Raw genomic sequence first — 11,814 nt, 5'->3', positions numbered from 1 at the left:
TAACCAAAAGAACTACAATTGCCGTCGTACGTTGCGGCGTTCTCAGCCTAAAACTACAATTGCTCACGTCTTTTCCGTCCTCACATACGGTGGATGCTGGACTTTGTAGTTCCTATCTTTTGTCGCTGTCTTGAGAAGGGGAAAGCGTGGATGGATCGACTTCTCTGAATGTGCTATTAGCATACAGTACTTAAAACAAATTAACAGGATAACGTATCAAAGCCAGTGTAGGGTCAGGTTTTTATATTTCACGTTCCGCCTTCCTCCTACTGCCGGGGCCCGGAAAAGGGAAGTGACGTATTTCCGGTGTAATGGCGGTGCGGTGGCGCCTCAGGTAATTACCGACCTCCGTAGACTCGCGGCAGGCAGCGAACCAGAGTGGGGGTGGCGTGTTGCTGGGCCGGGTGGGAGGTGAAAGGGACCCAGGAGTGGGTGCGGGTTCGCTGGCACGGCCGTGGGCGGCGCCGGGGTGCGCGGGGCTCTCCGGCCGCGCGGCGGCCCGCGAGGTTGGAGTGTGAGAGCCGGTCGGGCGGAGCAGTCTGAGCAGGTGGGGAAGCGGCGACTCTGAACTCCCTTCCCGCCCGCGCGGACTGGCCAGCTTCCTGGAGAGGTTCTTGGGCTGTGTCTCCGCAGTGTCTTTGTTGCTTGAATCCGGCGTGGCTCATCTCTCTTTTCGTGTGCGGTGTGTTTCGGCCGCGGATCACTTAGAGCTTCTGGAGTCACTTGGGCTTCTTAAGGCCCCTTACTTAGTGCTCCGGCCCCAGGTCATGGGAGTGGGATTAATGAACTGTAGTTAATTAAAAAATAGTGCAAGTTCCGCTCTTATGCCTCTTTCCGACGTAATATCTCTCAGACTGCTTCTTTAAAATTTCCTTAGTCTTTTCTTTTTTCATTCATTTACTCTGTAAATAATGATGCTTCCTAGTGGTTACTCCTGGGGACTCGTCGTCCCTCTTTATGTGTGCTCATCATCTGTCATCCTTTATCCTTCCATAAGTTGACCTACCTCCGATAAGGTGATAATTTACAGACTTGGGTCTCCAGTCTCCGCCTCTGTGTCGAGCTCCGGGTTTTACAATACAGTTGCATATAACGATAGTGTATTAGTTAATTCACGGAGCCTGCGAAAACCGCTTTACCGCTTTTCACTTAATCCTCACAACAAATCTTTGAGATAAATAAAGAAGGAAAAAATTGAAGAAAGGCTATTCTAGATGCAAGAATTAGGTGATTGAAAGTGCAGTAGAGTTCCCTGTGCTTTTTTAGGTATCTACAGACTAAAAGTAGAAGATAGAAAATCAAGCGAACTTGGGATTTAGGAGTGCAGTTGCCCTGCCTCTTCTTTATCTGTTTAACCGTGTTTTGTTTTAGGATTGCCTGTGAACTCGGGAGTTAACTTCAATTATCATACTATGGAAAAGCGGATTTAGAATTGGCGTGAAAAGTGTGGGGTTTTTTTGGTGAGGAAGATTGGCCCTGAGCTAACATCTGTGCCAGTCTTCCCGTATTTTGCTTGTAGGATGCCTCCACAGCATGATTGATGAGTGGCATAGAGTCCACGCCCCAGATCCGAACCAGTAAAACCAGGCTGCGGAAGTGAATCCTACGGAGCTTTAACCACTTGGCTGTGGCCAGCCTGTAAAACTGTAGTTTTGGTCCCAAGAAGCGTTGCTCCAGGCAGCATCTGGAGGAGGAGGAGACCTTGTTGTGTTGATGCTGGGTGATGGACTGGTAAGCCAAAGATTCTAGTCTTGATTCAGCATTTATTAGGTATGTCACTTGGGGCGGGTTACTAACATCTCTAGTCTCAGCTTCCTCGTCTGAAAAATGTGGATAATAATAATACCTGCCTCAGTGGATTGTTTTCAGGATGAAGAAAAATAATGTATATAAGGCAGTGTGCACAGTGCCTGGCAGACAGTGTTAGCTATTACTATGTTACTATTACTACTGTGATATAGTTGGTGAATTCTCTCTGAGCCTCCGTTCTTTCTTTGGTTCTGAATGTTGCCCTTCCACTTTCAAGTGCCCATGACACTTTTACGGATCGTTTCCCACCTCATTTGCCTGGGGCTCTGAGACTTCAGTGGCCAAGAACCTTGATCTAATACTCTGGCCCAGTGGTTCTGAAAATGTCTCCTGAATCAGCAGCATCACTGTCTCCATGGAACTTGTTAACAATGTAAATTATTGGTCTTCACCCAAGTCCTGTTGAATCAGAAACTGGGTAATGGGGTGCCTCGAAGTTTCTTTTTTCCCAAACCATCCATGTGATTCTCATGGCAGTTAGTTTGAGAGCCACTGTTCTAGCCTGTCTCCGTGGGATCTGCTCTGGTTCACCCTCACCCCTGCCTCCAGCATCAGATTTGCTGCTTTCCTTGCTCCAAAGTATTTGATCTATGGCCAGCCAGTATTTCCTTGTTACCACGCTGCCACATCTTTCCTCCTTTTGGATAGTTTAGCTCCAGTCACTTCTGTAATTCTGATGCTTCCTAAACTACTTTTCTGTCTTTCCTCAACCAGCTTTTTTAGCTCGGTCAGCTTTCCTAGCTGCTAAATTGTTAGAGGTTGACTCTCCTCCTTGATGATTATACATTGCCAAGTGATCTACAGGGGCTTCTTGTACCTGAGACCACCTACGAGACACACAGTGACACACTGCGTATTTATAATGCCCATGCCTTAACTTGAACATTATTTTCTCTTTATTGCCCACTTGTCTTTAGACTGAATTTTGTACTACCTGGTGACTTGGTATAAGTCTTGGCTGGCCTAGAGCTCGTTTAAGAAAGAAGTAGTTATTGGTGATATAGTTGATCCCACTGATGACTTCGAAGGCTTCTTTGTTGCATTTTTCTGCTTTTCTGTTTAAGTCCGAGAATCCTAGCATGGGAGGGTGATGGTCAAAGAGGCCTCTGACATATTAGTTCCAGCATACTGCTAGACTTACTAAACCTGTAGCCTAAATATTTTATCTCAGTATATACATTTCCCAAGTGGACATTGGAAGAGACATTTCAATGCCTAAAACAAAGTGCAAACTTTCAAGGAATATTTCTTCAAAAATAATACATCAGGAGAGGAAGCAATGGATTAAAGCAAACCTTTGCTGTTTATAGCCAAGCTAATGAATCTTTCCCAGTGGACAGATATCAAAAAGATGGTATGGGCTTCCTTGGCCTCGGGACACAAGGGCTCCTGTTATTATGGAATAAGTTAGCTAATGGGAGAGAGAGACCCAGTGGAGATTTATGTTTAACTTGACTTTGAGCTTAACTCATAAATGGATCAGGCTAGACAGAGTTCAGCACTTCCACATGAAAAGTTACCCTGTGAGTCCTTCCCTGATAGTTTTTCTGGACAACTTTATTCTAGACTTGGTGACAGGAGCCTCTGTAGTGGAACGTAGTGCTGTTTCTAGAGACTACATAAATTTCTCTGTGAAGGCCAACACCTCTAAGTGTCTCTAAGACAGAATGTGGTTCACTAAGTGGCTAGAGAACTGATCTTTTTCATCTCAATAGGGAGTTTAATTCAAGCTGCTCTCCAGGTTAACCTGCGGTCAAGACAGGTAGGGGATGGTACTCTTGATACAGTTGATGACAAACAGCTTGGTCGTTCCTAGAAGTAAGCGTTGGTAGGTAGGACAAAGCTGTCTTGGTGAGCAAGTTGTCAAAATATCATTATAGGGAGTTCTATGTGGGAAGAAAGGAACAATCATCAAAAGTCCACACACACCCTTTTTAATTTAATTTTAGAATTGGAACCTAAGTGGCAGGCACTGTCCTAGGTTCTGGATGTGTAGCAGTGACCAAGAACTTCAAGGATCCAGTGTTCTCATCCAAGGTATTTCAGGCTCTAGCTTCATGGATCTCTCGTGTTTCATCTCATTTCTGCTCAGTTTTCTCTGTGTGCCCTTTACTCAACTTAGAATCCCCCAAATTCTTTTCTATCTTTGGGCCTTTTACATATTGATCCCATTGCCTGAGTGACCTTTTCCCCCTTTACGTATGGGAAATGACCTTTCTCCCCTTTCCTGCTTGTCCTTGAAGATTCAGCTTTAAGACCCACTTTCTGTATGCCCCAAACCAACTTAGTTGCACTGCTCTTTTCCAGTAGTGTTGTGTTTTTAACGTTGCTGTAGCACTTAGACTTTTCTTCCCTACCTGAGGATGGGAACTTCATCTCTCAGACCTCAGTGCCTTCTGTGCAGCTTAACATGTCTATCACCCCACCGTACACAGACACTGCCTTTAACCTCTATCCTTAATTTGTGTCCAAAGAATAGGGAGTAAAGTTAAAAAGTAGAAAGAGACTGTGACCATCCTGTTCATTCTCTTAACCTCATACTTTCTCATTTTCTCTGTAAGTACTTTTCAGAACCACTTCTTAATATAAGTATCAGTATGGTTTCAACCTCATCATTTTTTAGTTCTGTTTTCCTGTGCAAGATTTTTCAGTTTTTATAGCCTCACAAAGGAGACTTCTGCACAAACACAAACTTTAACACAAAATGATGGAGGAAGCATTCAGTGGGTGATTAGAAGCACTGAAACTATTTCTTTACCACAAGGCATGTATTAAGTTAGGTGACAGAGTTATATAGGTTTGAAATTTAAAGTTTTGCTTTCTCTTTGTTATTGTGAAAATGGGTTTAAATTTAGCTTAATCACTAGCCATAAGAAAACCCATAATGAAAATATTTATTCAATGAATGAAATGCTGGGTTTGGTGAGGAAAGTTAAATCTTGTTACCAGGCAGCTGAGCTGTGAACCAAGGGATGTATGGGGCAACTAAGGCAAGACAAAGTGGGCTGAGGAGGATTTGAGTACGAGTGATTGAGGGTATAGTAGCAGAGATGTCCCTTAGGACTTGTTTGTGTTCAGTAACTAGAGGGACTGCTACTGAACAACTTTTCTATTAAAGGATAATATATGGAGACAGATTGTTGATATAGTAGGCATTGAGACAAAATTTCCATTTAAAAACTTAAGGGAAATTTGGAAAGTATAAAATAGTATTGAATATATCGCAGTGGGATGTGCCTTTCATTTGAAGGCCTGGGTTTCCCTGTGGGCAGGTTTGCAGATATTTAAAGAATCCTTTTGCCCTGCATGGGTGGAATATAATGGAACCCTACCAGTTAGTAGTATTCATATGTAGTATGTATTTTTAGAGGCAAGTTGGGAAAGTTCTTATAGCCTAGAGATAAAGACCTTGTGAGAAATCTTGCTAGAAAGGTCAAAAACAATTTACCTTCTTCTAAAATGAAACTAAGTCTCTTTGTGGGATCTTCCCTAAACAGATCCTTCCCTCTACCTTCTCCTATATGTAATAGCAAAGAGAATGGGGGGGGGGGGGCGGGGGGGGGGGGGAAATGGGCAGATTTGATTCCGTCTCCTGTTAACTGAGAAGCTAGAATCAATAGGATTTGGTGACTGACTGGGAAGGAGGAAAAGGAAATTGACACCTGGCAAGCTTTATAGGTAATATCTTGGAGGAAGAGCTGGTTTGAGGTGGGGAGGAGGCAATGATGAGTTCCAGTTTGGACTTCCTAAGTTTGGAGGGCCTCTCGGACATCCACATGGAGGTTCCTATAGGCATTTAGACATAAAGATTTGGAACTCTGTAGAGAAGATTGGGCTGGATGAAAGTCTTTCTCTCATATATGTTGGTTGAAGCTGTAGGGGTGGAGATGGTCTTCCAGAGAGAATATGGAGAGAGAAAAGATAAGGACTATTCATTCCACCATTAACAAATATGTATTGAGAGCCTTCTGTTTTGTCAAGGTAGCAGTGCAAACAGACAAAAATCCATGAGCAAAGATTAAACTCTACAGGACACTAAATGTTAGAGAGATGAACAGAGGAAGAGAGATGGGAAAAAGCACATGAATGTGCTACCTGTGTAAGTCTAGAAGTGAGAACTTCAAGAAGAGAGGGTTAGCAGTACCAAATGCTAGAGCAATGTCAGATACAAGAAGGAAGTAACCCCTGGATTTAGCAACAAGGAGGTCATTGTGTAACCTTGATACTACTGTGGAGTAGTGGGAGTGGCAAACCCAATTGTGGTGGGTAAGAGGGGTTAACGGGGGTTAAGAATTGGAAGCATTGAGTGTAGACTCATCTATCAAAAAAATCTTGGCTGTGTAGGGCAAAAGAGTGAAAGTAAAGGAGGGACAGGATAAAGGGAATTTGCCCCATAAATGTTGTGATTTATTTTTAAATGAAGCAGTAAAGAAGTTCAACATGTAGAATTTTTCTCTAAAATCAGCTCAACTGGAAGTCACTATTGTAAATTTAAAAAAAGCTCATAGAAGGGCCAGCCCAGTGGTGCAGTGGTTAAGTTTGCTCATTCTGTTTTGGCAGCCTGGGGTTCATGGGTTTGGATCCCGGGTGCGGACATGGCACCGCCTGTCAAGCCCTGCTGTGGTAGACATCCCGCATAAAAAGTAGAGGAAGATAGGCACCGATGTTAGCTCAGGGCCAGTCTTCCTCAGCAGAAAGAGGATTGGCAGCAGGTGTTGGCTCAGGGCTAATCTTCCTCAAAAAAATCCCAAAAAACAAAAAAAAATAGCTGATAGAAATTGTAAAACAAATAAAACTTGACAAATTCTTGCTGTCATAGAGCCTGCATTCTGGTGAAAAGGAGCATATTAAAAGATCTTCCTATGTACCAGCAAAAGAATTAAAAAAAAAATTTAAGTAGCAGATCCAAAGGATCATAGCATTTTTTAATTTCTTTGGTTACCTAAATACAGACCAACATGGACTGACTTCATGATGTAGGAAATGAATGGGGGATAGTGCCTTCTCCCAATTTATAATGAGTAGTTTTTAGTATGGATGTTGGTATCACTGAATTCATTAAAATGATAAGAACTTTTAGATTTTGTCGTTTTTTTTCACTTATCTGAGCTTACTCTCTTAAGGTGTCCCAAAATTGTTGCTGTCTCTGAGGTGCAAAGAATCAGAGACATGTCAAAGGCTTTTATATTGTGCTTTTTCCTTATCACTTAAAAAACCCAAACAATATCCAGACAGTATCCGCACAGCTTCTAGCCCTGTGCTTGAACGTGGTAATCTTCATTCAAATGGTTCTGAGTCAAAGAGCTCGCCTGCTGTACAGTGGTTTACGAGGAACAACAGGGACAGGTCTGCACTTCTTTGTCATGTGTGGAGTCAGAACTGTTTTGACAGTCAGAATTTTTCAGATTTTAGAGAAGAAATACAGTGTAGGTATATTGATTAAAAATCCTCTAGTCAAATACATTAATATTTCTACACTGCATCAAATGAAGAGTCACATTGTCTCAAGCTGGTGTATGTCAAGTTTGGCTGCCAAATGAATTTACCATAAGCTTAAAAAAAATCTTTGTATTTTCACAGCTTTTCAGATTTCAGAACTGCAGATGAGGGATTGTCACTCTGTACCTGGTGACTTTTCCTGAAAGGGATAGGAGTGTTTTGGCCCTTTTATTTTCTTGAAATTGTGAGAACCTATGCTGAAATCAAATTACAACATCATTGTTCCTTATGTGACGTATCATGGGGCAAATTTCTCACCAGTATGTACGTATCCAAGAAAACAGCAAGATAAAAGTAAGAAAGCAGTTTTCTTAAACAAAGGGGTTTTCCTTCAGTACAAATAGGGAAACGCCATAGCACTCTTGTCATTAATGCTTAAGAACTGTGGCCAATCTGTCACTCCTCTCTGTTCCCTGGGAAGGACAATCACTATTTGGAAGGGTCAGGGGCTGCTTGGGTCCTGTTTGGGGATTTTCCAGAGGATCCCATTACCACCTCTCCCCATTACATTTTTGCATTTAGAACAGATTTAGCCTAGTTTTTGTTTCTGAAGACTGTTTAGTATTACCATTTTTCTCATTGGGCAACTAAGGGTTCTTTTTTTTTAAACTCTGTTATAATGTTTAAAGTTTGCCAAGCCTACTGTTAGTAGGTAGAATGCAGAGGAGCAAACTAAAGGGCATCCACTTTGTTAACTCCCTTTTAACAATTTCATGATAGTATGTTTTGGTGAGTTCCTCTAAGATAGGCTCAGGATACCTAAGGGTCAGTGGTAGAATTGTTCTACTGAAATAATTGAGAAAGCAGTATATGTCAGCCGTTAGTTGAATATTTTCTCATTTTCTGAATTTTTGAGATAATTGCAGAATTTACAATTTCATAGTTTCCAGTTAACAGTCTAAAGTGCTTCTTTCAAATTTTATTAAATATATTGTTTTCTGATGCTTGCTGAAACTGATGGAAAATCATCATTTTTAAACTACATCTCTTTATTATAAAATACTCTCCTTGCTCGGGAGAGCAGGTGCGGTTTTGCTGAGCTGCTTATTTGTGACAAGGAGAGAGAAATTTAATAATTCATCATAAAATCCACATAGTGATGCTAAGAAGAGCAGCGAGAGCTATAAACTCTAGATAAATTGCTCTCATTGCAGGAATTTCCAATTAGTCTAAGTGTCAAGCATGCACATGTTGAACTCTCAGAATTTCCCTACAGGCATATTCTGTATAAATCTGGACGATGATAGCACCTTGTGCATTTTTTTTAGAACTGCAGCAGCAATCTACTTTATGATATTGTCAATTTCACACTTACATTTTGGCACTTGGAAATGTAACAGATTGTACTTGATTGCCAGAAAATTATTTGGTGATGATGGTTGAAGGGTAGAAAAAGGAAAGATGACACTGATCAGAAAGAAAACTCATTAAATTTAAAAGTAAGGTAATTTGAAATAAAATACACTAAAAATTGCTTTGTGTGTTCGTGTGTGTGTGTGTGTGTGTGTGTGTAGGTTGGTAGGTAGGTTGAGAGGAGAAACCAGGTTTAAGACTCAGGAGGGATAGCTAAGGAAAATGCTAAATCTTGCACAGTAGAGTCAGGTGATTTGTTTGCTCCTGTTGTAGCTGGTCGCAGTGCATTCTAGGTATGCTGATTAAATAAAGGGATCCTTAAAATTGTTGTTAGGCACGTTTAAAAAGAAGTAGGGCCTCATTATATTAACATCAAAACCTTTGCTATCTGGATCTTTGGAAGAATGGATCAGTTTAGGATAGGAACTTTTGAGGGGTAGTAGAGACTATCTGTTTACCTTTTATAATTTACCATTTTGGCATCAGTTTTATAATTTACCACTTTGGCATCATTAGTAAATGTTGGCATTTTCATTGGGATGCCGTATCAGATCGTTTTGGCATCAGGTAAACCTTTTGAATTTTGGCTCTGCCGTTTACTAGCAGTAATTTACTTGGACACAGTGCTTTAACTCTTTGTACCTTAGTTCTCCCATTGAAAAGTCAGCCTTAAAAATCACCCAAATAGGGTAATTATGAGTATTGAATGAGAATAAATAAATGAAGTGCCTGGTATAGTGTCTTTGTGACTACAATAATTTATCATTTATTGTTGTTATTGTTATCTTATTCTAAACTACACATTTCTGACTTCTAAAACAGGAAGTGTCGTTAGTTTTTCTCTAGGTAGCTCAGGAACATCGTTACAATGTGCTGTAGAATCTATAGGTGTAGATGGTAAATTAGTTTGTTGGAGAGTAACTGTATACATTGACAGTCCTCCCATTGACTGTTTTGAACAGTGATGGTGAGCCTGTATTCACCGTTGCGCATCAGCTTTGGAACACTCGTTCTCTTATTTTAAAATGACTTGTCTCAGTGGAATACGTTATATAGTTGAGGAAAATGCTTTTTTGTTGTTTTAAAAAGATTGGCATCTGAGCTAACATCTATTGCCAATCTTCTTTATTTTTTTTCCTTCTTCTTCTCCCCAAAGCCACCCAGTACATAGTTGTATATTCTAGTTGTAGGTCCTTCTGGTTGTGCTATGTGGGACGCTGCCTCAGCATGGCTTGATGAGCAGTGCTAGGTCTGTGTCCAGGATCCAAACTGGTGAAACTCTGTGCTGCCGAAGCGGAGTGTGCAAACCTAACCACTTGGCCACGGGGCCAGCCCCAGAAAATGCTTTTAAAAAGTTTGTATATTACTGGCATTAGAGTTTATAATATCTCCTTCATTATCAACTTGGGCACACTATTTAGGTAACAGGTGATTTTATAATCTTATTTCAAGTACATACTAAGATAAGTTCTCTTGGGTAGAAAATATGTATCTATAAGGATTTAAGTAATTCCGAGAGTCCAAGTCCAACCCTGTTCTCATTCTTCTACCAGAAAACCAGACTGTGAATATGATAATTGTCAGCAAGTTCACAATCTTACTGGATTAGAAAGTGTTCTCTTCCATTATTTTGCCCCTCATGCAGAGATAAGAACTTCAGCCCACTTCCTTCTAGAAGGAAGGCTGGGTACAGGATGTTAGTCAATTGAATTAGTGTTGAATTCAACTTCACATAGGTTCTACTATATAAACACATCCCCTATTAGAGTTGGGCAGATTGTTCGACTCAGGATATAAAGAAGGTCCACACATTACACTTGTTAAGTCTGTTATTCTATAACAACTGTCCTCCCTTTTTTTTTTTTTTTTTTTTGTTCCCATGCCATTGAATTGTTGGGGAAACTGGTTCGTTTGTCTTGTGTTTTAAAGCCCACCAATGAAAAAATTACTAGTAACACAGCTAATTTGTAGTGAAAGTTAAGTTTATTATTTTGCTGCAGCAAGAGAGAAAGCATACTGTAGGGGATCGTGGGGTATTCTAAAAAGGGGGGTTAAGGAAGAGTGCTTAGAGAGTTTGTGAGACTCTAGATTTGTGAGAGTTTGTGAGACTAGAGGTAGACTGGCCAGAATTTGTAAACTAGAGAGTTGCAGGAACAGTAAATGGTCATATCTTTAGAATACATGAGTCCATGCAGACGTCATTTTGTGATCTTACTTTGGAACAGATGGATCTGAACTAACTGGAAATAAGAATTTGACCTCAGATAGTCCATAACATACATCATGACTTAGACTGGCATGATTTTTCTGTTTTGCAAATTATGGAATCCATTTTAGAAGTTGTGGTTTCTGTTTCAGTTGTTAATTCTCCCTTCATAGCTGCCATCAGGGCCATTTTTTCATTTTATTAGTACTTCTTCTGGTTACTCAGCCTAAGCTGAAGGATAGATTATCTTCAGGAGGTGTGACAGTCTGTAGCTGCTCTCTTCTTCAGTAAGTCATGATTGTCTGTCAAGTTTGTGATGGTAATAGTATCTCTAGTGCCAAGTTCTCTTGTTTATGTTAAATGATCATTTGGTATCATGGCAGCTGCATAGCAGCGTTTAAGACCCTGGAGATTACACACTGGTGATTACAACATAGGATGAGGATTATTATATTTTCCCTTATTTCCCATAATCTGAGTCTTCCACAGAAAATAACTAAATGACTTTTTCCATTAATTTGGATATGAGTTATTTTACTTTGCTCGTATCTGAAGAATTAATTAGTACCATATCCAGAGACTGTCAACGACAAGAGTCATGGGAGTACCGTGACAAAAAGGCCCGAGTGACTACATTTAGAATTGTGTTGTCCAATGAGGTAACCACTAGCCCCATGTAGCTATTTGTGTTTAAATGTAAACTTCATTAAAATGAAATAAGATTAATTTTCTCAGTTCCACTATGCACATTTGAAGTGCTCTATAGCCACCTATGGCCGGTGACTCTTGTATTGGTTTAGTGGCTACTGACAATACAGAACATGAACTTTTCCATCAATGCAGAAAGTTCTGTACAGTGCTGATTTAGAAGCGTCAACCAGCAGAGACAGGAAAAAATAACCAAGAGGATCAAGAACAAAAATATGCAAAGAAGTGCATGACAATCA

General features: G+C 40.5%; 1 protein-coding gene across 5 annotated transcripts in view; it reads left to right on the top strand.

Annotated features, from left to right (window-relative positions):
• Positions 1-297: 297 nt before the first annotated feature.
• Positions 298-11,814, top strand: part of CWC22 (CWC22 spliceosome associated protein homolog) — a 57,377-nt gene continuing 45,860 nt past the window's right edge. For 2 of the 5 annotated variants that reach the window (XM_046659158.1, XM_046659155.1), the window contains exon 1: positions 1,376-1,731. The gene's annotated coding sequence lies outside the window, so the exon portion shown is untranslated. Of the gene's footprint in view, positions 335-527; positions 548-1,375; positions 1,732-3,831; positions 3,847-11,814 lie in introns of those variants that run through there. The other 3 variants (XM_046659159.1, XM_046659156.1, XM_046659157.1) reach the window with 3 other exon arrangements.

Source organism: Equus quagga, chromosome 4, assembly GCF_021613505.1.
Source record: "Equus quagga isolate Etosha38 chromosome 4, UCLA_HA_Equagga_1.0, whole genome shotgun sequence".
Lineage (NCBI taxonomy): Eukaryota > Metazoa > Chordata > Mammalia > Perissodactyla > Equidae > Equus > Equus quagga.
Note: the sequence above shows the minus strand (reverse complement) of the source record. Positions and strands in the feature narration are given on the sequence as shown.